The sequence below is a fragment of the Ruditapes philippinarum genome, unplaced genomic scaffold, assembly GCF_026571515.1.
Source record: "Ruditapes philippinarum isolate M1 unplaced genomic scaffold, ASM2657151v2 ctg2049_1_1_1_1, whole genome shotgun sequence".
NCBI lineage: Eukaryota > Metazoa > Mollusca > Bivalvia > Venerida > Veneridae > Ruditapes > Ruditapes philippinarum.
In genome coordinates this window covers 139,830-145,580 of record NW_026852293.1, presented here as the reverse complement: position 1 = coordinate 145,580, position 5,751 = coordinate 139,830, and the positions used below count along the sequence as shown (strand labels likewise).

At 33.9% G+C, this 5,751-nt stretch overlaps 1 long non-coding RNA gene across 1 annotated transcript; it reads right to left on the bottom strand.

Moving 5' to 3' along the window:
• Nucleotides 1-2,243: 2,243 nt before the first annotated feature.
• On the bottom strand, nt 2,244-4,636 carry LOC132755428 (uncharacterized). The gene is made up of 3 exons (XR_009629209.1): nt 4,415-4,636; nt 3,398-3,526; nt 2,244-2,312 (listed from the first exon to the last, which is right to left on the bottom strand). It is a non-coding gene; the product is annotated as an uncharacterized LOC132755428 (long non-coding RNA).
• Between the last annotated feature and the right edge of the window lie 1,115 nt (nt 4,637-5,751).

Sequence of the window (5,751 nt, the reverse complement as noted above, 5' to 3'; positions counted from 1 at the left end):
TCAGACAAAGTTTGGTGACCATCCATCCATTAGTTCTGTAGAAATAGACAGTTAAAGGTATTTCTATTTTTAGCTTACGCGGCCCTTAAAAGGGGCCCATCAAATTCATATGAGCAATCTTGATAAAAGACTACCCAAGAATGCTACAGAGAAAGTGTGGTGATCATCCATCAATTAGTTCTCTAGATATAAACATTTAACGGTATCTCTATTTTTAGCTAGAGAGACCCCTTAAAGGGGATAATCAAATTAATATGAGCAAACCTGATAAAAGACTACCCAAGAATGTTACCGACAAAGTTTGGTGATCTTCCATCAATTAGTTCTGTAGAAATAGACATTTTAAGGTATTTCTATTTTTAGCTTTTGCGGCCCCTAAAAGGGGCCAATCAAATTAATATGAGCAAACTTGATAAAACACTACCCAAGAATGCTACCGAAAAAGTTTGGTGATCATCCATCAGTTAGTTCTGTAGGAGAAGATGTTTAAAGGTTTTTCTATTTTTAGCCCTAGAGACCCCTAAAAGGGACCAATCAAAATAATATTAGCGAACTTGATAAAAGAATACCCAAGAATGCTACAGACAAAGTTTGGTGATCATTCATCAATTAGTTCTGTAGAAATAGACGTTTAAAGGTCTTTCTATTTTTAGCTTTAGCGGCCCCTAAAAGGGGCCAATCAAATTCATATGAGCAAACTTGATAAAAGACCACCTAAGAATGCTACAGACAAAGTTTGATGATCATCCATCAATTAGTTCTGTAGAAGAAAATGTTTAAAGGTTTTTCTATTTTTAGCCCTAGAGAACCCTAAAAGGGGCCAATCAAATTAATATGAGAAAACTTGATAAAAAACTACCCAGGAATGCAACAGACAACGGTTGGTGATCATCCATCTATTAGATCAACAGACAAAGTTTGGTGATCATCCATCCATTAGTTCTGTAGAAGAAGATGTTTAAAGGTTTTTCTACTTTTAGCTCTGCTGACCCCTAAAAGGGGCCAATTGGAATGACATGAGCAAATTCAAGTGTGTCTGTCACAAGGATGCTACAGACCAAATTTGAAGTAAATCTGCCTAGTAGTTTCAGATAAGAAGACGATTGTTAACGCATGACGACGGACGACGGAGCATCCCCCTTTGATACTAATAGCTCACCCTGAGCCTTCGGCTCTGGTGAGCTAAAAAACAAACAAAAACAACAACAACAACAAATATTATATAAAAAAAACAAGAATAAAGATCAACAAGTTAAAGGCAACGTGAAAAAGGGAGAAGGTAAAAAAAGGAGGCGGGAGGATCCACGGTAGGGAATCACGTGACTTTTACGGTTACGCGTACAGACAATATGGCGGCCTAAAAACCTCGCTTCACATGTGTTTTTCAGGTAATTCTTTATTATATCCCTTTTACTTACATACGAGACCTGTTGCAGCCTACGCAGAATAAAGAATTGTTGCCGCCTATACCTTATTTTCCACCCCTGTGCTCATAGCTTTTACAAACACTCAAAAATTCAACAGAAATTTTCAATGTAAACAATTATATTTCGGGTAACATTCACGCAAAATTTGTATTTTTTATGAATTTGATTAAACTACGTCGATTTAGCAAAGAGAAAATGTTAATAGAATTTCTTTATTTGAAAATGTAAATATTAGGCATGTTAAATGTTGACTGGTCATTTTCTATTCCATTACACGAGAGAAAAATGATTTTGGTAACTCCCACGCATACTTTTATTGTTGATAACTCCCACGCAATATTTTATGTGCAGGCAATATCTATGCAGGTTATAGCCTAGATATTGATTGAAAAAAATCATGATTGATGCATTTAGCATCAAACTTTCATAGAATTTTGAATAATATTAAAAATACCGCAAATAGGTCCTTGATAGAAGTAACCCAGCAGACACATCAACGGTGAACAACGTTGAAGTATGATCAGATTTCAACGTTGAAATAACGTTAGATTTATGTTCGAATTTGAAAGTTTAAAAAACGTTGAAGTTCAACGTTGGCACAACGTTTAAGTTTCAATGTCATTTCAACATACTTTAATATAAATATAAAGCAAAGTACTGTACGTAACAGAGTTTAACAAAAAATCAAGACACTATTAAATACTTCAGCTATTTTATTTCAAAACTACAGTTCAAGTGTAGCTAAAATTCAAAACGATTTAAGAAGTCCTTTTAGTTTAACAATTAAGCTACAATCTGTTCCAATCTACCACTAGTTCTTCTTCTAGAGCTCTCTGTGGTATGTCTAAAGTGTGTCATGATGGTGTTTGAATACTTCTACTGCTTCTGCAAATAAAATAAGAAGTTACATGTTAAAATTGACTTGGTCAATCTCAAATTATATATAATTAATCAACTTAGTGATTTGTTTTTATCTTAAAATGCTTATCTTCTAAGATTTACATAATAAAACAGCATATAGAAATTAAGATACAGCTGAAGTTTCATATTGACAGTAAATTATGTACAAAAACAACAAAAACTTTTTAAAAAGAAGCTATTTAACCCTTAACCTCATATATACGCGAAACAACGCACTTTCGACCCCCCCCTTTTTTTAGACCTGAAATAGTGAGAAAATGTCCTATTTTTCCCCAAACACATGTTTTCGTTTGAGAAATGTTGTTAAAAAAAAGTGAGCACTTTTTCGGCGCCGCCCCCTGTCCAAAAGATACTTCAGGGGGTTGCCAGAAGGGGGATGTGCCCCCTTCTTTTTGGGGGGTTTGAAGGGGGGCGGAGTCCCCCTCATCACAAAGAAAATTTTGGACTTGTGAGAGGCTTTAAATGACACCAGGTCGATCATAAGGTAAGGTGTAACCAACGCTGAAAAGCCTTTGACTCTATCTCAATCCCTTGAGAAGTTGCAGCACTTTGAAGTAAATTTTGATGGAAAAAATCGAGGCAAAATAGTGATTTTTGGCAATTTTGAGATGTCCCCTCGTTGCCATGGTAACAGGAAATTTAACTTGAAAGAGGAGGCTTTTTCAGTGAAAATGGCCATTTTTTACTCAATATGCTCATGGGTGAAAGGGTTAACTTAAAAAAATTATAAATGTTACAAAACAACAATTATTCACCAAATTTAGGTAAAAAGACCACATGTTAACATGTAAAAACTAGATTTTGGGTGATTCAAAAGTTTTTCATCATTTTTTGTTAGCCCTTTACCCCTCGTTGCCATGATAACAGGAAATTTAAGACTGAGCATGTCGTTACAAAAGCAATGGTCCAGTCAACATTTGTGCCAAGTTTGATTAGTATTGAATCATTTTTCATAGTTTCATAGCAGTTTGAACTTGTAAGAGGGGGCTTTTCAGTGAAAATGGCCACTTTTCACAAATATGCTCATGGGGGAAAGGGTTAAGTCTGACCTATGATTGGTAAGAAAAACTGCTCCCATCAGTTACGTCAGCATTTTCCCAAGAACAGTCCTTTCCATGTTAAATTTATGGTATAGAAGCTACAGCTGTAATACTTTAAATTTCAGCCAGGACCAGGATCTAGAATATAAAATAAACTTATTATTCCCTATATATTCACGGCAATTAAACTTAAAATTTAACACTCAACTTTATTATTTAACCACAAACAGTTTAATCAATATTTATTTTGAAAATGCAATGGATTTAATGTATTTTTCAAACTAATTCACATTTAATTTTACTATTACTAAGATATAAAATTAATACAGCTAAATTGACGAATCGTCTTGGGGCGTAAATTATATGGGGCGAACAACACTGCATCTGCTTATAGGTTACAATAATATGATAAATAAATTTCAAAAAGGCATGGCTTGTAAAATCATAAATTGCCAAGGACATCAATAACTTCGCGTAAGGCCTACCAAACCCAAAACATTCAATTAGGTCGCGTTTTGATACAAAAGTCCAAAATATTAGAAGGAGGTTTTGTATTTCTGTTTTTATTAGTAAAATTACAGTTGTCATTTTTCATATTTTGCAGATATGGAAGGTTCCATCTCGGATATTGTTTGTGATAAATGTGGGAAACATTTTATTCGCGGATAGGTCTCAAATATTGACCACATGAACGGTCTACGAGGCACAGGACCTTATAAATGTTGTGGTAAAACATTTTATAGCCCAGCAAATCGGAAACGTTACGGGTTTTACTGCTGATATTAAGATGACATTCAAACATAAGACCTCTAGATTTTATTACCTAGTTTGTAAAATAAAAGACCCATTCTAATATACTTTAGGTTGTTTTCTTTTATGCTTTAGATTAAAAAAAAACACACACAACATAATAATGTTAAATACAGACACTAATTTGAAAAAAGTTGGTTTCATAAAAGACTAAGTGATAAAATGACTTGAATGTCTTTAACATCTTAATATAACGAATAACATAAAATGCCATACCTGTCACGTTTCGATTTGTCACAACATTTACAAAGTCCTGTGCCGAGTAGCCAGTTTATGTGGTCATTAAGACAAATGTTGCTCAACATTATCCACAAACAATACCCGAACTGGAACAGCCCATATCTGCAAACTATGAAAAATGACAACTGTAATTGTGCTTATACTGAAATCGACCTCCTTCTTATATTTGAGACTTTTATTTTAATTTCTGCGATTAATTCATCTATATCGAAACTTCATTAATATATTCACGTGAGTATGTATTTCTGCTATCCATAGGGGCTTTCTTCTATCCAGGACCTTTTGGCGGTATTTTTAATATTATTCAAAATTCTTTGAACGTTTAAGGCTAAATGCATCAATCATGATTTGTTCAATCAATATATAGGCTATAACCTGCATAGATATTGCCTGCCCATAAAATATTGCGTGGGAGTTATCAACAATAAAAGTATGCGTGGGAGTTACCCAAATCATTTTTCTCTCATGTTTTGGAATAGAAAATGACCAGTCAACATTTAACATGCCTAATATTTACATTTTCAAATAAAGAAATTCTATTAACATTTTCTCATTGCTAACTCGACGTAGTTTAATCAAATTCATAAAAAATACAAATTTTGCGTGAATGTTACCCGAAATATAATTGTTCACATTGAAAATTTCTGTTGAATTTTTGAGTGTTTGTAAAATCTATGAGCACAGGAGTGGAAACTAAGGTATAGGCGGTAACAATTCTTTATTCTGCGTAGGCTGCAACAGTTCTCGTATGTAAGTAAAAGGGATATAATAAAGAATTACCTTAAAAACACATGTGAAGCGAGGTTTTTAGGCCGCCATATTGTCTGTACGCGTAACCGTAAAAGTCACGTGATTCCCTACCGTGGGATCAGATAATACAAAAAAAACACATTAAGGTAAAAAATCTTGACACATTAGTACATATTAAATTTAGAAAAGAAATTCATTTTCGATTTTAGAAACATTAAAATAGATCGAAATAAAGAATCCTTAAAGAACGTACAAAACGACAAAATTAAGAATGATGCAGGCCATGTTTGAATAACCCGGTTCATGGACGGTAATGGAATGTGCAAGTTACCGTCCACGACCTCTAGCCACCGCCTTAAGCAGTATTCTACATTTAACATGAACTGGCAAAATTTGGAATTTTGAACCATCCGCAGATGTGTATATATGGCGATTATCATGGGACCTTCAATTTAACACGGTAGTGCCAGCCCATGAAAAGCGGATGATAATTATGATATTGTACTTTGTAGCTTCACTTTGTAAAAACGAAGTTATGAAAATTTTAAATTGAAACAAAATAT